This window comes from Bos taurus, chromosome 9, assembly GCF_002263795.3.
Source record: "Bos taurus isolate L1 Dominette 01449 registration number 42190680 breed Hereford chromosome 9, ARS-UCD2.0, whole genome shotgun sequence".
In the NCBI taxonomy this organism is placed as follows: domain Eukaryota; kingdom Metazoa; phylum Chordata; class Mammalia; order Artiodactyla; family Bovidae; genus Bos; species Bos taurus.
The window spans coordinates 98,193,593-98,215,310 of record NC_037336.1 but is presented as its reverse complement, the minus strand read 5'-3'; the positions used below and the strand labels follow the sequence as shown (position 1 = coordinate 98,215,310).

At 36.4% G+C, this 21,718-nt stretch overlaps 1 protein-coding gene across 2 annotated transcripts in view; it reads right to left on the bottom strand.

Annotated features, from left to right (window-relative positions):
* Positions 1-21,718, bottom strand: part of PACRG (parkin coregulated) — a 529,967-nt gene that overhangs the window by 507,448 nt on the left and 801 nt on the right. The gene's annotated exons all lie outside the window — the stretch shown is intronic.

Below are 21,718 nucleotides of genomic sequence, written 5' to 3'. Positions count from 1 at the left end.
ATAAATTTGGCAACATTAAAAGAACTGTTTTGCTTATCAGAAGGCTCTGTTAATTGAGTGGAAGGACAAGCCACAGAGGGGAGGAGATATTTACAAAATATATAGCCAATAAAAGAGCTAAAGATCTATTGTATATAAAGAGCCCTCACAAATCAGTAATAAAAAGACAGACACCAAAGAGATAAAAGAGCAGGACAGCACGAAGAGCACTTCACAAAGATGACCTTCAAATGGCCAACAGACAATTGAAAAACTGTTCAACCTGGTTATAAAATGAGAGGAAAACAAAATGAAACTGTAATATCATCCCACACAGTCCTCATAGTGTGTGTGCATATGGGGCTTCCCTCATAGCTCAGCTGGTAAAGAATCCACCTGCGACGCAGGAGACCTCAGTTCGATTCCTGGGTTGGGAAGATCCCCTGGAGAAGGGATAGGATACCCAATCCAGTATTCCTGGACTTCCCTTGTGGCTCAGCTGGTAAAGAATCTGCCTGCAATGTGGGAGATCTAGGTTTGATCCCTGAGTTGGGAAGATCCCCTGGATAAGGGAAAGACCATCCATTGCAGCATTCTGGCCTGGAGAATTCCACGGACTGTATAGTTCATGGACTCACAAAGAGTCGGACATGACTGAGTGACTTTCACACAATCCTCAGATTTGCTCAAAAAAGAAGTATGACAATAATGAATGCAAACATACACATTTGATTAAAATACATAAAATATTTCTGTAAGACACACAAATATTTGGATGCTTCTGTAAAGGAGAAATGGAGAGAAAGACTTTTAGTGTATGCTCACCTGATTTTTAAGCTTCCCTAGTGGGTAAGATGGTAAAGAATCTTCCTGCAATGCAGGAGACCCAGGTTTGATCCCTGGGCTAGGAAGATTCCCTGGAGAAGGGAATGGCAACCCACTCTAGCATTCTTGCCTGGAAAATCTCATGGACAGAGGAACCTGGAGGCCTACAGTCTATGGGATAACAAAGAGTCGGACGTGACTGAGTGACTAACACTAAACAAAACTAAGAAAAAATATACAGTATAGTACATGTGTCTAGACAGACATTTTTCTCCCCTCGGCCTAACTTAGTGAGCAACAAATTTAAATTGTGAAAACAATTTCAACTGTGCATCAGGGTAACTAGTATTGGAAACTTCTCTATATTTTTTCTTTGTTTTAGCTCTTAACGGGAAGACAAAAACATGCTCTAAAGATCCAGTCTGTTTATTCCTATACAAAGCATTTGAAACCATGAGGTTTCGAACTTCTTTCTGAAGAAATTGGGGGAATGGAGTACCAACACTACAGTCCAGGTGTCTAGCATGCAAATCTCAACAGTACATAAAACAGGTAATCATCATTTAGACAATGTCACATATATTGTATTATTTTAATATTTTTATGCTAAAGCAGATTTCTTTGCTCAGTCTGGCACTATTTATAAAAACAAAACTAAAATAAGTACCAGAATTTTCTTTCCCCTGACACACCAGAGCTGAAGTGGGCCACCACACTGTCTCTTTTCAGCCGGGGACTTACTGTATACAGATGCTCTGTTCCATTAACCTTCTTTAGCAAGTTGGTCTCTCTTTTATGAATCCCTGGTTTCCTAAGATTTATGGCGAACTGGGGATATTTTGTTTTAAACTTTAAAAGTCACACATAACTTTCTGCATTTATTCTCACTGAAATCAGGGAACCAATGGAAGTCCCCAGAAAAACTGCGTGTGTTAATGGAAATGGGTACCACTGGAAGATGCTGGTTTCTCATCCCTCATCTCCCTCCTTCCTGCCTCTGCTGAGGCCATTTTACTCTCCTGTTGCTTTTTCTCATTTCTTTCATTAACCTTCATTTTGTCAGCTCTCATAAGACAAACCTAAGGCAATTAGAAGTCAGCTTTTCTTTCACATGGTAAAACTCATAAATTAGCTTATTATGTAAAAATAATAAATATTTATAATAATAAATATTTTTTATGTAACATAGACCTTCACTTCTTCCAGGCTGCCTTTATTACCAGAAGTTAAAAATTCTTTCTTCAACTGAATTTTTTTGCCCTAGTTCTGTATCCTCTTGGCCAGCAGTGGAAATGTTTCACATGGCTGGCTACTCAGTAACTAGTATTTTACTGAGCTTCAGGCTTTTTTCTACAATGTGTATTATAGACGTGGGTAAGATGAAAATATTTAATTTTGTGTTAAAAAAAATTCAACATGAAAATAAATTAAATATGTAACAAAGTCATTTGGCGTCAAAAAATCAATCTAGAGGGTTGAGACTGACCACAGAGCAGTGTTCTGAAAAGAAGCATTTGGGGATTGCAGTGTGAAAATTTTATCCATGTACTGTTTGAATGATAGGCATTTAGGATGACAGACAATTATGATAACAGTACTTGTTCTACCTCGGTTTTTCTTCAACTAGCAATACACGCTTCCAGTTTCCAAGGCAACCCAATCAATTTCTGATTACAAATGCAAGCAGAGCAATTTAGGCCCAGACTAGGGAAAATGAACAGTATATTTGTAGATTTAGAGAAATTTGAAATTAGCCCATATCACTCTGAAAGCCTCTATTTGATATTCACAATTAAGATAAAGACTAAAATCTTGAAAAAAAATTGTAGCTGAAGATAAACCACATTTTATAGAGAGAACTCATTCCTTTTTTTATTGTATTTTTCAAAGATACAAAAGATTTCAGGACTCCAGCTAGATGAATGGCATCATTTAATTAAAGCAGCTGAACTGAGTTAAAGCAGAAACAAATGACAATTAGATACCCGTGTTTAAACAAATTAGGGATGTGAATAATCTCTATATTCTCTATTTGTTTGGATTAATGCATTTAGTTGCAAATCACAATATAAAATACTTAGATTTGAAAATTTTTTACTTTGATTTTTATTATTTACTTAAAATATAAGGATTATCCTAACTATAGCAGAAAACAGAAACACCAACATGTTTAGATGGTATGCTAATATTAAAGTGCTTCCTAAAAAGCAATATATATATACATATATATATATATAATATTTATATATATAATTGTTTGAACCATATGTATCATCCAAATAAAAATAACGTACATGGTTTGTAACACCTTTCACTAATGGAAAAACTTCAGGAGAAGCAGTCTTCCTTACTGAATTAAGTGTATTTGCAAAACAAGTCAAAGGCCAGTGAAGTGATGAGGCAAACACGAGATAGTGCCTTAGTGATTCGTAGCATTAATACACCTTCCTGAGCACATAACTCATTACCACGGGTGGCTAAAGTATCAAGGAGATTAGAATCCTATAAACTCTTAAAAAGGTCTGGTTATGGGATAGGCCAATTACATGTTAGCAGATTTGGGGAAAAGAGAAAACCACCATCTCCTGAGCACTTACCTACATTTGATTCCCATGTTGCTGAGCATGTGTCTGTTTCACTATTACATTTCATTCACTCTCCATGAAAACCTTCTGAAATTGTAGTAGTCCTGCCATCTGCTGATGAAGCATTTGAGGATTTGCAAGTCTAAAACCAATGTCAAACACTGACGGAGACTACATGAAGGTAATAGCCGCAACTGTGACAAACCAGGGTATTTAACATGTGAAGAGCATTACAGATGCCGCATGAAAGGTTTTCTAAGAATTTTACTCTCTTGGCTGAAGATGGGTAATCGAGCTACAAATGGCCTAGTCTAGCTTTCCAAAACAAGATTTTGCTATCCTGTAGTCAGGTCAAGTCCTTTGATCAACAGAAAAGATCTTCTGATTTTTTCCCCAAGGCTTAGGAATTCATGACCTAACTTATGATCCTAGAATAACTTTAATGAGTAAAATGACAGTGTGCATGTCTAAGAAATAATTTTTCTAATGCTATAAAAATTTTTATTGGTTCATTATTCCAGTTTAATGTACTAGCGTTCAAATTTTCAAAATGCACGGACTAGATTGCATATATGCATCCAGGTCAGCATGAAAACTAGCTGTTTGCCCTAGGCTGAAATAAACTTATGGTTCCTTATAAAATGTGATGGATTCCCAAGATATCATTAACAGAAAATAAATGAAGGTAGATATAAATTTGAGTATTATGTAAATTTACAGATAAATCTCAACAAATGAAGGAAAATGTTAAAGTACTAACTACCATAGTTTTCATGAGAGATCCTAAATATTAATATCTACTGGGTAACTTTTAATGGAGACAGTGAACGGGAACATAAATATATTTAGTGTAGAAAATTATGAAAACTTTGTTTTCATAACCTAATGTAACAATACTTCAATAAAGCTCATACAATAACCATATATACTTTTGTGCCCGACTCTTTGCGACCCCGTGGACTGTAGCCCACCAGGCTCCTCCGTCCACAGGATTCTCCAGGCAAGAATACTGGAGTGGGTTGCCATTTCCTTCTCCTAGGAATCTTCCCGACCCAGGGATCAAACCCAGGTCTCCCGCATTGCAGGTAGACACTTTAACTTCTGAGCCACCAGGGAAGCCCTCTATATAGTTTATACCATAGATAAATCAATGATGGATATTTTCAGATTATGAAATTGTGCTGTACACAGTGATACAGTTTACATTTATTAAAATAAGAAATAAACTATTTTTTGTCTTTCATTCTATGTACTATAAGGCCTAAAAGAACAAGCCTCATGTAGTAAACAGGCTTATACACGCTCTGTGAGCTCTTTTAAATGCCTCAAAGATGACAAGGATAAACTTATCATCCCATTAAGAACTTCATGTACCAGCTAGGGGTAAGGCTGACATGATGTGGTTTCGAGCCTCTCTACTTCTTGACAGCTGGTGCAACTTGTCCACTGCTAGGCATTTGACCAAGAGAGATAAACACATACCCACACAAGCACTTGTACACCAGTGTTCATAGCAGCTGTTTTGAACAGCCTTACACTGGACACTACTCAGATGTTCACCAACAGTGAGTGCTTAAACTGTGCTATCTTCATATGAATGTAATACTGCAAGCAATAAAACAGAATGAAGTATCAATATATGCAACAACATGGATGCTTCTTAAAGTTGACTGAAAAAGAAGCCAGGAAAAAAAAAGAAGTATATTCTGCATGGAAGTGTGAAAGTGTTAATCACTTAGTCGTGTCCAACTCTTTGGGACCCCATGGACTATAGCCCGTCAGGCTCCTCTGTCCATGAGATTTTCCAGGCAAGAACACTGGAGTGGGTAGCCATTCCCTTCTCCAGGGGATCTTTCTAACCCATGGATCAAACCCAGGTCTCTTGCATTGCAGGCAGATTTATATTCTGGATAAATAAATACAAACTCATCTATATGACAGAAAGCCAAGATAGGAAAATGAGAGAGAGGGAGTGATTGCAAAAGGATTGGGGTTAATGGACAAGTTTGCATGATTTTGATTGTTGTTGTATATGTGTGCCAAAATGCATTCACTTTTATACTTCATGTAGTTTATTGTTAGTACCACAATTTTGGTCTTTTAAGAAGAAATACTATTTACATATTTGAAATAACTGCATTAATTTAAAGTAAGAAAAAGTTAAGAGGTAGAACTGAAGGAATGTGGGCCTGGGGTCAGATGGCGGAAGCAGGCATAGGTCAGTGACTGCTAAGCCCTGACAAGCTATTCTCATGACTTTATCAACTCTGTGCAAGGATCAAGCTGACATTTGAGGAAATGATTTTCATTTTGTAAAGCAATTGACAACGGAAAGGAGATTAATGACTCTTCACCATAAACTGAATGTACGTTCTGAATTTGTTTTCCAGAATTTTAATATGTTTTAGCAGATACACTCCAATCTACTTTCATTACTGACAAAAGTCACTTGTTATTCCTTGCAGATGACTGAACAGACGGAGGTGAGATCTATGGTTTCAAAGCAGAGTAAAACAAGATAGACCAATTATTTCACAGAACAGAATTATTTCACTGAACTTGTCTACATGAGCCTGACAGTGGTCGCAATTTTCTAGCCTGCTTAGCATCAGCACCCTAGAATGCTCTCCTCCCTTCAGCATCAGCACCCTAGAATGCTCTCCACCCTTCGCAGAGGGCAAGGCCAGTCTGTGCTTTTCCAAACAGGCCACTAAGGGTTTAAGCATCTTTTTGGCTTCCCGGAGCCTTCTGCCTCCCATTACTAACCCTTTTTTTGCCTGGATCTTGGTTCATTTTGGAACTGTTAGGTTTGGATTTTGACTCAAACATTCGGCTCGCCTGAATCCTGTTAAGCCATCTCCTAGGTCTATCTCGTCTTAAGTTGTACCCTGACTGAATCAGCCTGATGATTCTGGGTTTGCCTGTGTTATCTCAAGAAAAACCCAGTGTTTGTCCTATGGAAGTCACTGCAAGTATCTCAATCCAATCCAACATACTCAATATATTGGTGCTGATTCTGGCCTTTGAGATGCTCCCGAGGTTTTTGATTCCTTTGGTTTTTAAAGGTTCTAATCTAAAACACCATTCCTGTGACTTTTGTATTGAAGTACCAAGTGTTGATAAGTTTCACATCAGTTCAAGCTCCCACATCAGTTCTAGCTTCCACTCACCTAAATAGAAGGCCAAATGTGACTTAGAGAAAGTCTTTTTTTTACCTATAAAAGGGAGGAGTTCTTATCAGGAAATCACTATATTCTTTCCGTAAGTGATAAATAGGAAGTAAACATATAACAGGTGTAGATGGACATTCACAGTCAAATTACTTTTACAAAATACTTAAACAAGAAATACAACTGATCATCTCGGATATCTAGAACACGGTGCAAAGTGTTGAGAGGCACAGGACCAGAGAATTACAAGACACTGGCCAATGAAGCCTGAAACTTGTAAAAGCTATACTTGACGAATTTATTATAAAACTTTAAAAATGAAAAAAGATGATTTTGTACATATGAATCCCTGTGAATGTGTGTATGATCTAGTACAGTAATAAGTAAATATGATATCATATACTCAAGAAATTCCAAAGAGAAATAAAGTATATACAGAGGCATCCTTCATTACTGCTTAAAAGTACTAACTTTTATTTTATACAAATGTTGCTGTTCTGTGTCAATAGTCACTATGTTATATAAATTCTAAATTCTAAATATATAATTATAAATTACAAATACATAATTTTAATTATAATTTATAATTTAATTTTAATTATAATATATATAATTTTAGAATTGCAAAATACATATAATTATTATTAAATTCAAATAATATTTAATGTTCATGTGAAACCACCAAATAATTCTACTTAATTTTGAAATCAAGTTGTAGTTTTATCATGTAAAATAACTTTTATCATGTAAAATATCTTAAAATACAAAGTGCAAGACACATGAGATTTGGTAATGGATTTACTGCTTTTCTCAGGGACTATTTATTCATAGATAATTTGGTTTAGAATAGACAATCTGTGAAATATATTTCTCTGTGGATTCTGTTCTAACTAAAAACCACAAAAGGAAGGTAGCTAGCCACGATCTATCCTATATTCATTATTTTATTTGGCATTTATTATATAATCATATTTTTTCTATTCTGTGCTATAACAATGACATTAATTTGAATTGCTTTAGAAAGATACTTCTGAAATATAAATTATTTATATAACAATTATTATTTATAATAAATCAATTCACATCCTTTTCCCTATATGATGGTAACTTTGGTAAATAAGCAAATTCATGGATAATAATATCTGAAATTTTTGCTTAGGTTATGATTCTTAAATGTATATGGAAGACTTAAAAGTAAATGTCTGACCATAACACTTCTCTATGAGAGACCAACTGAATTATCTTAAACTTGCTTCAGAGTTGTTGTATCCCAAATATTCAATCTCAATGTCTTTTGCCTCACTTTCTAGGTCCTACAAGATCACTGGTCACCCTATGTATTAAACTTTGGTGTGCTTCGCACCCATAACATGGTCACTGTTTGCTGATCAGTAATGAGTCTGCACTGCCCCAAACCTCTGTTGTCAATGTAACAGCGGGACTTTTAACTCTTAAGGGAATTACAGGGAGCAGAAGCAAAACCAATACATCTTCCTGAATCCTCTATCTAAAATCTCATTATAAGGACTTAAATGTGAAATACACACACTGAAATGTAAACACGTATTTTTCAGAAAATAAAATAATTAAAATACTATAGACAGGTTCTGGTAGTCTAGATCCCTCGGTTACGTCATTTTCAGAACTGCAAAGCAGGAATTGGCTAGGTCCTCTGGCACGATTAAGGAGCAGCAAAACAATGGATCCTGACGTGGTTTTTCTCCATTATTTTCCGGTTCTTGTTTGTAACTTGTTTTCTTTTGTGTTTTTCTCCTTACTGATCAAAATTACAAGGGCCACAAACGTTTAATGATATAAATGGATTTTAGCGATTAGTTATGTTTTTCAAATCGTCAAAGAATTTAGGTAACCTAGGAAAAATTGCTGCCTCGTGGACTAATAAGTAGGAATACAGAATAAAACAGGAACAAATACCAAAACTTATTGCCTATTTCGAATTTGTTTTAAGATGGACCTAATCCTTATCACTCATAACATAACATTAAATAGTAACCATATTTTTACACAGATGTACTTTTTAATCTTCTGCTCTTAGACAAATCATTTGGAATTAACAATCCAAAATAAGTATAGACAAAAAAAGTCTTTTCTCAAGTTTCATAGAACATTTCTAGAAAGTGATCCTATTCTAGGCCAATAAATATCTTTAATAAATTTCAAACAGCTAAACCTGTAGAAACCAAAGTATAAAACCATGAAGCAACAAATCTACTAATAAAAAAATAATGATCAAAACATAATTATAAAGCCCCAACCAACAGGGAAAATAATCTCTCACAAACAACCACCATATAAAAGAGGAAAGCTAAACTAAAATTATATATCATTTTAATAATAAGACAAATACAGAAAAAGAAAATGCAAGAGTGGAAATAAGAAATCTGTTGTCAAAACCAAGAGAATTAGTATATAAATTCAAAAGACAGTATATGAAGAGAGAAACAAAGAGCATAATGAACCTTAAGGAAACCTAAACAAAGAAAAAGAGGGCGTAAATTAGCAAATGAGGATATAATGAAGATATTAACAATATCTGTATGATATAATGACTACAGTTTTATTCAAAAGAATGTAGTGATGCTTTTGGGGAATAATTCAAGAGTGATTAAAAAAAATAAAAGGGGTTTGATATTTACTACCTTTTTTCTCTTTTAGATATTTTCTTCAAACTCTACATAATTTTTCATTTTTATAATGAAAATAATTTCTCAAATCCACACTATTAAAAGAAAAACATACTGAAATCCAATAAATTATTTTTTGCAGAATGAAAATGTAGTTCACATAATTAATTTCTTCCTAAAGGAAAGTTTTACTTTAGTTTCTAGAAACATCATTTGTTCTAGCAGTAAATGTTCTAGCATCATTTATTCTTCCAGGAAGAAGGCCCCTCCTCCAGTCCCAAACGATCAGGAAAATTTAGCAGTCCCATCTCCCCACCTATCAGTGACTGAGTATCAGTATATCTCAAAATTCATATGTTAAAGGCCTAACCCCTAAGGTGATGGTGTTTGGAAATGAAGCCTTTAAGAGGTAACTAGGGTTAGATTACATCATGAGAGTGGGGACTCTAGGGTGGAATGAGCAAGTTAATAAGAGTATTGGAGAGTCTCTCTCTGCATGCACAGAGGAGAGGACCATCTGTAAGCCAGGAGGAAGCTTTCCCCAAGAACTGAAATGGCCAGCACCTTGCTCTCGGACTTCCCACCCTCCAGAACTATGAGAAGTAAATGTCTGTTTTTAAAGTCCCCCCAGTCTGTGATATTTTTGTTATGTCAGACTGAGTTAAGACACTACCAAGGCATTAATACCTAGTTTTGGATAATAAAATATAAGAAACTTGTTATGGGTTATGGGGAAGGTTTCTTTTGCTTCCTGTTAAATGAAAGAGATGTCAATAGTTTATACTTGTTTTTTAAGCTGAACACTTCATAATTACATAATTTACAAAAATATAAGAATGATTTAATATTAGAATGTCAGATGATATTAATGTTATATTAACAGTCATAGACTTAACAAGAAAAATCTTATGATCATCTCAATAAGTACAGAAAGTATCTTTCATAAAATTCAATACTACTCACAATTTTTTCAAAACCCTTAGCAAATTAAGAATGGATTATGATTGCCCCCAAATTATACTGTGCATCCAACATAATTTAATCAAAATCCCCCAAATAGTTTTTCTCTTTCAATTTACTCATCTGTCATATCACACAGATTTATTTGCATATATGAAAGAATCCTAACATCTCTGGGACAAACCCCACTTCGTCATGGTGCATGATCCTTGTAATGTGTTGCTGGATTCTGCTTGCTGGTATTTTCTTCAGGATTTTCGCATCTATGTTCATCAGTGATCCTGGCCTGATGAACGTATTTGTAGAGCACAGATAGAGACATAGAGAGCAGACTTTGGACACAGCGGGGGAAGGAGAGGGCGGGAAGAATTGAGAGCGTAGCACTGAAACGCATACATTATCATCATATGTCAAATAGATACCTACTGGGAAGCTGCTGTGTAATACAGAGAGCTCAGCACAGCACTCCGTGACAATCTAGAGGGTTGGGATTGGGTGGGGTTGGGAGGAAGTTCAAAAGGGAAAGGACCCATGTATACTTAATGGCTGATTCACATTATTATGAAAATGATTTTCATAAAACTTGACAACCTATTCTAAAATTATTATAGATGTTAAGAGACCAAGAATGTGAAATAGAATGAAAGCAATTTGGAGAATTCACCTTACTAAATATCAATATTTATGAAACTACAATGATTAAGACAATGTGAGTGGGATGCTGGCTTAGTAATAGATAAACAGGACAGACCAGAGAGTTGCCAGGTACTGTTTATAAAAGGTACTGGATGGGTGTCTTGCTCCATATGGAACAGATCAAATTAAAGTCTTACTTGTCATCTCAAAAAATGATCTAGTGACGCAATTATAATCTGTATGTAAACATTTTATGAATAAAACGTGCAAAAAACCAATATATCAGGATCAAAAATACTTCTGAAATTAGGCACAAAATATACAAACAATAATGGGAGAAACTGATAAATATAAATACTTAAAATTAAATTTACAATTTCTGTTCATCGAAAAAATGCAAAAAAAAAGTATAATGACAAGTCACAGACTTGGAACTAATAAGCTGGGTCCATATTTAGATTATATAAAGAACATCTATATATCAGTAAGAAAAGGACAGACAACCCAAAAGGAAAAGGGAGCAAGGCTAGAAACATGCATATCACTGAGAGAAAAAAGAAAAGAGATGAACAATGAAAAGAAAATGTATCAGTAGTCATCAAGGAAATGCAAAATTAAATCAAAACAAGATAGAATTTCATGCCCCTCAGATTGGCACCATTAGGAGAGACTGGCTTCACCAGTTTCTAAACATATCACTGAGTTACAATACTTTAAATTGATACATTGGTTAGAATTCTCTCTGAAATATCTGAGTATTATGTATAATTATACAACATATCAGCAGGGAATAACACTGCTTAATAAATGTCTGGAAAAATTGAATAGTATAATACTATGGCCTGTAAGTTCTGAACCTCCGTGCGGTGCTGTGCTTAGTCGCTCAGTCGTGTCTGACTCTTTGTGACCCTGCAGTCTGTAGCCCACCGCGGCTCCTCTCTTCATGGGGAGTCACCAGGCAAGAATACTGGAGTGGATTGCCATATCCTTCTCCAGGGGATCTTCCCAACCCAGGGATCGAACTTAGGTCTGCCACACTGCAGGCGGATTCTTTACCAGCTGAGCCACAAGGGAATCCCAAGAATACTAGAGTGGGTAGCCTATCCCTTCTCCAGGGGATCTTCCTGACCCAGGAGTCAAACTGGGTTCTCCTGCATTGCAGGCAGATTCTTTATCAGCTGAGATACGAGGAAAGCCATCTGAACCACTGCTGCTGCTGCTGCTGCTGCTGCTGCTGCTGCGTCGCTTCAGTCGTGTCCGACTCTGTGCGACCCCATAGACGGCAGCCCACCAGGCTCCCCTGTCCCTGGGATTCTCCAGGCAAGAACACTGGAGTGGGGTGCCATTGCCTTCTCCACTCTGAACCTTTACTAAACAATAAAATAATGCCTGACACAATTAGAACAGTTAAATTGAAAATGTGGAGTGTGGACCCAGAAATCCGGTGACTACAGGTGCGCAGTGCCTCAGTGATAAAGAATCCGCCTAATACAGAAGACAAGGGTTTGATCCCAGGGTAGGGAAGATCTCCTGGAGAAGGGAATGGTAATCCACTCCAGTATTCTTGCCTGGAGAATCCTATGGACAGAGGAGCCTGGGGGGTACAGGCCATGGGGTTACTAAGCATTGGACATGATTCAGCACACACACACACACACGTAATTACAATTTGCAATCTGTGAACCACAGCCTTAGATGTTTCCAATCCATTAATAATATGTATTATGAATGGGTATCAGAGGTACTGAGAGATTGCTTCCCCTCAACACACTGCAGGTGGGTAAGGTGGAAGGCAGGCAGGGCTGGTGTACTTAAAAGCCCCAGGCTATAAAGAGCAGCACAGATGCAGTCAAGCCTTGTTCGAGGGGTTTACATCAACCCTTCATCAGAGTCTTCAGATTCCAGAGAACTCCGATTCAGTGATTCTACTTCAGAACTTATATTTCAAAGAGATATTTAAAAGTATGGAAAAAAATATTTAGAAATATTAATTTTGTCATCATGTATAGCAGCAAAAACCGGAAAGCAACCTGAGTGAATGACTAAAGAAATGATGGCACATTCAGAGAACAGAATTTTATGAAGTCTTTTAAATGCTCAAGAGAAGTTTGTGATGACATGTAAAATATTAGCAAGTTAAAAAGAATCTTCAATTACACAACTTCATGTAAAGTATTATATATGATACAAAGTAAATACGTAAGCTATATAGACACACGTGTATTATGTATTTATACTTTCATAAAGTCATATATACTTTGCTTATATAGTTTATAAAACATAAACAACTTAAAGAATTTTAGATATACACATAATGAATAGAATTTACGACATAATTCTTTGGGGAAAAGAAAGCATAAAATGAAGACTGAACACTGAGCGAGCAGGAAGCCGGGTCTGATTGGTCTCAGCCTTTTCCGACTGCCCCTAACTCCTCCCCTGGGTCCCCCTCACCTTTTATAGCTCACCAAACAAGATCCTCTTTGAGAAGCCTTTTCAGACCTAGCCTCTTTCAGGCCATTTGGCTCTTGAGGTCTCACAGGATCACACGCTTCCTCTCTGACACCTTACAAAATCAGCAGCTGTCTTGCTCCTGTCATAAAATGAACTGAGAACAATCAGAACTAAAATAAAGTCTACACTCTCCAGAAGGCACTGTGAATTCTGTTCTCAGGTCAGATCAGATCACCAAAAGTCTACACACATGTACCATGTGAGTTTGGTCTCATGCAAAACCCAGTTCCTCAAGATAGATTTTAATGTCACCTACCCCGCTCTTACACTGAACTCATCTGTGGGTGAAACTGACCAGTGTATTTCATGTAAGAAATAAAAATGTAGCTATGGTGTGTTGTATGTATTTAAAATGCTACCAGGTGAATTTCCCTGAAAACTCGGTGTAGAGAAAGGCAGAATGCCCTACAGGGATTGACCAGCTACTTCTTTTGTGATAACGAAAAGTGTATAAGGTTCCCCTCTCAGCAGCAGATGCCAAGAAGCTCAGAAGGAAATCTGACCATCAATCAATAAATATACTGACCCTTATGAATGAAAAAATTGATCCCCCTTTTCTTAAGTTCAAGCTTTCTACTTTAGTTACATTTTACTTCATTGTTTCACTATTGTTTTGTCTATTTTGTTTCTAATCACTCCAATTTACTTTCAAAGGCTTTTGTCTCAATGTATATGTATCTCATTATAAAGCTATTGAAACTGATTAGGAAAATATTATAAATAAATACATAAGAAAGCTGTTAATGATCATTTTTTTTCTCAAAAACATATATTTTAAAAATAGAAGGGTGAAAGTCACCAATAAGAGAATGAAAAGGAAACTCACCAGTGGGGAAACTATACTTAAAATATATGTATTTGACAACTGCTTTATATCATTTGGATTGCCATGTCCTCCTCCAGGCATTATTATATCATTTAGAATAAAACATGAAGAATAAGGATCATTACAGATAAATACACCGAATAAAGCCAAAAGAAAAACAGGCAAAAGTATAGAAAGGCACTTCACAAAAGAGAATCAAATAGCCAATAAATAATTAAAAAGTTTTAAGCTCCATTAGAGTAAAAATGAATATTAAATCACGGTAACATTACATACCCACTAGAATACCTAAAATACAAAATAAAATAGTAATTATTGATGATATTATAGAGCAAATGGTACTCTTATACAGAGCTGGCCAGGAGTTTAAATTTGAAAAATCAATTTAGAAAATAGTTTTAATATAGTTACTAAAGCAAATATATTCATACCTTAGGATGCAGTAACCTGGACATTCATAAATATACTCTCCAAAAATCTGTACTAGAAAGAAGAACAGAGCTGGAGGTATTATGCTCTCTGATTTCATACTAACTACAAAGCTACAATAATTAAAACAGTACAACACTGGTAAAAACAAAAACACATAGATACATGGAAAAAAATAGACTACCCAGAAAAAAACCTATACACTTATGGTCAATTAATCTACCACAAAGAAGGCAAGATGTACAATGGGGAAAAGACAGTCTCTTCAATAAGTGGTGCTTGGAAAACTGGACAGTTATATGCAGAAAAAAAATGAAATTAGCATATTTTCTTCCACATGTACAAAAATCAATTTAAAATGGCTTAAAGACCTAAATATAAGACTAGAAACCATACAATTCTACAAGAAAATATAGAAAATGTAACATTTGACATACATTACATAGAAAATGTAACATTTGACTTAGCATTATATTTTAGCAAACTTACCCAATTTAAAAATGGGCAAAACTGAATAGAGATTTTTCTGAAGAAGACATGCATACGGATGTTGAAAAGGGACATGAAAAGATGCTCAACATTGTTAATCATCATAAAAATGCAAATCAAAACCACAATTAGATATCATCTTATGCCTGTCAGACTGGTTATCATCTGAAAGACCATAAATAATTAGTGCTGATGAGGAAGTGGAGAAAGGAAAACTTGTATGCTGTTGGTGAAAATGTAAATTGGTGTAGCCCCTGTGGAAAACTGTGCAGAGATTCATCAAAGAACTAAATCTAGAAATACCATATGACCCCACAAGCCCATCCCTGAGGGTATATCTGAAGGAAATAAACATACTAACTCACGGTGTATAGTGACAGCAGCCATGAAATTAAAAGATGCTTGCTCCTTGGAAGAAAAACTATGACAAACCTAGGCAGCGTATTAAGAAGCAGAGACATCATTTTGCTGACAAATATCCATCTAGTCAAAGCTATAGTTTTTCCAGTAGTCATATATGGATGTGAGAGTTAGACCATAAAGAAGGCTGAGTGCTGAAGACTTTATGCTTTCAAATTGTGGTGTTGGAGAAGACTCTTAAGATTCCAATCCCAAAGAAAGGCAATGCCAAAGAATGCTCAGACTACCGCACAATTGCACTCGTCTCACATGCTAGTAAAGTAATGCTCAAAATTCTCCAAGCCAGGCTTCAGCAGTATGTGAACTGTGAACTTTCAGATGTTCAAGCTGGTTTTAGAAAAGGCAGAGGAACCAGAGATCAAACTGCCAACATCTGCTGGATCATGGAAAAATCAAGAGAGTTCCAGAAAAACATCTATTTTTGCTTTATTGACTATGCCAAAGTCTTTGACTGTGTGGATCACCACAAACTGTGGCAAATTCTGAGAGATGGGAATAGCAGACCACCTGACTTGCCTCTTGAGAAACCTATATGCAGGTCAGGAAGCAACAGTTAGAGCTGGACATGGAACAACAGACTGGTTCCAACTAGGAAAAAGAGTACGTCAAGGCTGTATATTGTCACTGTGCTTATTTAACTTATATGCAGAGTACATCATGAGAAACACTGGGCTGGAGGAAACACAAGCTGGGATCAAGATTGCCAGGAGAAATATCAATAACCTCAAATATGTGGATGACACCACCCTTATGGCAGAAAGTGAAGAAGAACTAAAGAGCCTCTTGAAAGTGAAAGAGGAGTGTGAAAAAGTTGGCTTAAAGCTCAACATTCAGAAAACTAAGATCATGGCATCCAGTCCCATCACTTCATGGCAAATAGATGGGGAAACAGTGGCTGACTTTATTTTTCTGAGCTCCAAAATCACTGCAGATGGTGATTGCAGCCATGAAATTAAAAGACTCTTACACCTTGGAAGGAAAGATATGAGCAACCTAGACAGCATATTAAAAAGCAGAGACATAACTGCCAACAAAGGTCCGTCGAGTCAAGGCTATAGTTTTTCCAGTGGTCATGTATGGATGTGAGAGTTGGACTATAAAGAAAGCTGAGCACTGAAGAATTGATGCTTTTGAACTGTGGTGTTGGAGAAGACTCTTGTGAGTCCCTTGGACTGAAAGGAGATCCAACCAGTCCATCCTAAAGGAGATCAGCCTTGGGTGTTCATCGGAAGGACTGATGTTGAAGCTGAAACTCCAATACTTTGGCCACCTGATGCAAAGAGCTGACTCATTTGAAAAGACCGTGATGCTGGGAAAGATTGAGGGCAGGAGGAGAAGGGGACAACAAAGGATGAGATGGTTGGATGGCATCACCAACTCGATGGACATGGGTTTGGGTAGACTCTGGGAGTTGGTGATGGACAGGGAGGCCTGGCATGCTGCAGTTCATGGGGTTGCAAAGAGTTGGACACGACTGAGCGATTAAACTGAATTGAACTTGAGATTCCCTTGGACAGCAAGGAGATCAAACCAGTCTAATGCTAAAGGAAATCAATTCTGAATATTCATTGGAAGGACTGATGCTGAAGCTGAAGCTCCAATAGTTTGGCCACCTGATGCAAAGAGCTGACTCATTAGAAAAGACCCTGATGCTGAGAAAGATTGAAGGCAAGAGGAGAAGGGGGAGACAGAGTAGAGATGGTTGGGTGGTATACTGACTCAGTGGACAAATGTTTGCACAGACCCAGGGAGACAGTGAAGGACAGGGAAGCCTGGTATATTGCAGTCCATGGGGTCTCAAAGAGTTGGACATGACTTAGTGAGTGAATGACCCCAATGTTCATAGCTGAATTATTTACAGTTACCAAGATATGGAAGCAACCTAATTGTCCATCAATAGATGAATGGATTTTAAAAATGTGGTAGTATATACAAGAGATTACTATTTTGTTTAGTCATGTCTGACTCTTGCAACTTTATGAACTATAGAGCCCACCAGGCTCCTCTGTGCATGGAATTCTCCAGGCAAGAACACCGGAGTAGGTTGCCATTTCTTTCCCCAGGGGATTGTTCCAACCCAGGGACTGAACCCGCCTCTCCTGCTCTGGCAGGCAGACTCTTTACCACTGAGCCATCAGAAAAGCCCACAATAGACTATTACTCAGCCATAAAAAAAGGATGAAATTTTGCCACTTGAAACAGCATGGATGGATCAGGAACATATTATGCTTAGCAAAATCAGCCAGACAGACAAAGACAAATACTGTCTGTTATCACATGGAATATTGTCTGTTACACATGGACTATAAGATATAAAACAAGCTAGCGAATAAAAAAAAGAAACTGACTCTCAGATATGGAGAACAAACCAGTCATTACCAGTGGGGAGAAGGAAGGGGAAATGAGCAAGATAGAGGTAGGTGACTGAGAGTCACAGCTACTATGGATAAAGTAAGTGAACTACACGGGCTTACTGTACAGCAACTTTATTGCCAATATTTTACAATAGTTATAAATGAAGTATGCTGCTGTTCAATTGTTATGTTCGACTCTTTGAGACCCCATGGACTGTAGCATGCCAGTATAATCTTTAAAAATTGTGAACCACTGTGTTGTACATCTGGAACTTATATAAAATGGTACATCAACTATACCTCAATTAAAAAATACTAGAATTTTCTTAGTAGCACTATTTGTAAAAGTCTTAACCTAGAAGTCACAGAAATATTCATCAACAAACAAATGGATCCATAAATTATGTTATACTCCCCCATGAAAATAATGTAAAGAAATGCATAGGAAGGATCTATGATCATACGCAGTAACGTGGGTGGATTTCACAACAGTGACCCCACACCCCAGACAGAAGACAACCACACACTGCAGGATCCTTGAATACACGCACAGATCTGTGGACAGCAGTTGGGATAAGATTAACTTGGGATGCATTTGGGCCGCTAAGCCACTAGAAAGTCCTGAAGGGGTTCTGTGGTGTTGGTAAGGCTTCTTGATCTGGGTTCTGGCTACACCAGTATGTTTGGTTTAATATTTATCACGTGATGTGTGTGCATTTTCCACTTGCATGTTATGCATCCACCAAAGTCAATAAAAAAGTGATCAAGAGAGGACTGGCCTGAGTTAGAAAAATCTAGTATTACAGCATTCATTCTTTGAATTCATTCATTCTGCCATTTAAGAGATGACTCACAACAACAAAAAATTAAATTGTCAGATTTATATGGAAAGAAAAAAGGTCTTCTCTGCCTCCTCATAGGATTGCTAGGAAAGCAAAATATAATAGAGATGTCTAGCCCTATTACATATTATAGCATGCACAAAGCCACTATGATTAATATACATATAGCAGTGACAGATCATTCAAATTAAACAGGAAGATTTTTATATATAATTTTATATATAATTTTTACATATAATTCAGTTTAACTACAAGTGAAAGTTAATGTAAACAACTGCTGACCAATTTGGAAAAATAAAATAAATTTATACCTTGCTTCTTAAACCAAAATGAATTAAGATGAAGCAAAGCTTTAAAATAAAACATTGAAATTTTAAGAGGACTAGTGATAAAAAAAGTTAAAAATGTCCCCATTATCTTAACTAGGAGAAACTTTTACTCTTGAGACCCCATGTATTGTAGCCTGCCAGGCTCCTCTATCCGTGGGATTTCCCGGGCAAAAATACTGGAGTGGGTTGCTGTTTCCTTCTCCAGGGGATCTTCCCAACCCAGGACTCCTGCATTGCAGGCAGACTCTTTCCCCACTGAACCACCAGGGAAGCCTCCTTTACTAAGCCAAGACACTTAAAACGTTTCACAATGGACATGTATAATGTTAATAAGAAGCTAATTAAAAACGGCATTCTGTGATCTAACCCTATTCTGTGGGTTTAATTTCATCTCCCACTATTCTTATTTGCTTCCACCAAATTAAATCGCAACTCTTCCCTGGCTTGATTTTGCTTATGTTGCTCCCTTTGTTCTAACGCCCTTCTCCCTACACATCCACACACCCACAGCCCTTCAGTCCTTAGGTAACAAATGATCACTGACTGTGCCACACACTGTTTTACGTGCTTTACATGTTTTATGCCATTTTAATTATCCATTCACATTCATTAGTGTTTTGTAAATAATTCTGCATTCACATATATAGATTATAACTGTTTAAGCATTTGGGCTTGCACAGCCCACAGGATCATATCTGTCTATGATCAAGCTTGTATTGCTGAAGCACCCTCAAAATACACTGGAAGTCTCCATATACCTCCTTAGGATACAGTTCTGTAAATCTTTTGTGGAAGTGCTCTGGAGTGAAGGCCTATTTAATTAGTGAGTACTGGAAAGAGGGAACTGATGGCAAGTCCTAACACTAGAAAAGTGATTTCTGGGTTCGCTTGTGGAACAAGGAGTTGGATTCACGAAAAGCTATGGATCAGCGTGTTATTTTCTGAACAGAAATAAACCTTAAGAAAGAAGGGTGTTTTGACTATATGCTTCCCAGGTGACTCAGTGGTAAAGAATCCACCTGCCAATGCAGGAGATGCAGGTTCAATCCCTGAGTTGGGAAGATTCCCTGGCCTATGAAATGGCAGTCCACTCTAGTATCCTTGCCTGGGAAATCCCAATAGACTATATAATGCAAAAGGGCCTATACTGCTGACATTTCAAGAGAAATGTTGAAATGTAAATATTGGATATGAAGAGGAAAGGTTGTATTTCTTGTACCATTGAAGTTAGGATACATAAAGTGTCCTTCTTTTGTCAAGACCTGTCCATTGTTGTTAGTGGCGGCTTTCCTTGGAGTTTTAAGGACTGGGGCTTTGTTTTGCTGATCACAAATCCCCAGAACTGTGCTTTGCAAGATCTTAGGTTTAGAAACAAACAAAATTATCATTGATTGAATGAATGGATGGATGGATGGACAATATTTTCATCTAACAATTATGATTCCCACTAAATGAAGTGAAAGAATGACGCATCCTCTTTAGAAGATCCCTGAGGAGACATTATTATTACACTAAGGGATTTTCCTTAAGTATATGGAGACAAGAAGATAATGTACCTCAAATAAGTTGTTTATAATTAAGGCTGCTTCATAATCAGTTTTTTGTGTTGTTGTTTGAGTCTTGTTACATTTGACAATACTGAAATATTTGATTTTCCAGAATTATGACTTTAGGTGAAAGGCTATGTTTCTAAAAAATAAACACGATTATACATATACTTTTTCTAAAAAAAAGAATCTGACCAATTTTGTACATGTCTTTGAAGAAAAATAACATTGGGAAAATCATTAAAATTATATATACTGAGTAGAAGGAAAAAAAAGAAATAATTAGCTTGAATGTTATGGTATTCTTTGTTGCTGATAAACTAATCATCTTGGCTCCCATGATCACCTATTTACAAGATATACTCACAGTTACAACAAGTAGAAAGTTTTAGTCTATTTCTGGGAATAATTGTTGCAATGCAACTGACACACATTCCAATAATCAGAATTTCATTTTGTGTAGCGACGTGGGAATCTGGCCTCTGGGTCTAAAGGTGATCTATTTCATTTGCATATTTTAAGGATGTAGTTTAGGAATAATGTATTAAGTTTGCAACATTTATGTGAAACAAATAATGTGACACTGGAAAGCAATGCTCTTCATTCAACATATGAGTTGCTACACAATAAGTCAGATCCTCCCAGAGTGTAAATTACACAAATTTGAAAGCTGCATTTATTATTGAATATATCACTCTCAGCCAGGTGCTTAGTCAGTAGTGAAACCTGGTGTAGCACACATTTAAAGCTTTTTTTTTTTTTAACTGTCATGTATATACTGAAACCTTCCATGTGCAGTTTAAACTTTCCCCCCCTAATAGTATTGAGAATAATGGATTTTTACTACCACAAAACAATAGAAATGAAATATGAATTGTATTAATAGTCAGAAGTACTAGCATCAAATCTTGGAAATTTTAAAATAAAAGTTTAAAAGATCTATTTGGAAACAGACTTCTTATTAAGTTGCTTCTCAGTACTTTAACATGCATTTTTGTGAGAATCTTCTTAGAAAAAATGCTAGGATATTCTTATAATGTCTAGGTTGAATTGATAAAATTTCTTACTGTTAATGAGTTTAGGTTCCCAGCTGTACATCAGCAATGTTAAATTTTGCAAGGGAGTTCATGATTTCTAAGCCCTCTTCTTCTATTAAGGCGCTTTTCTC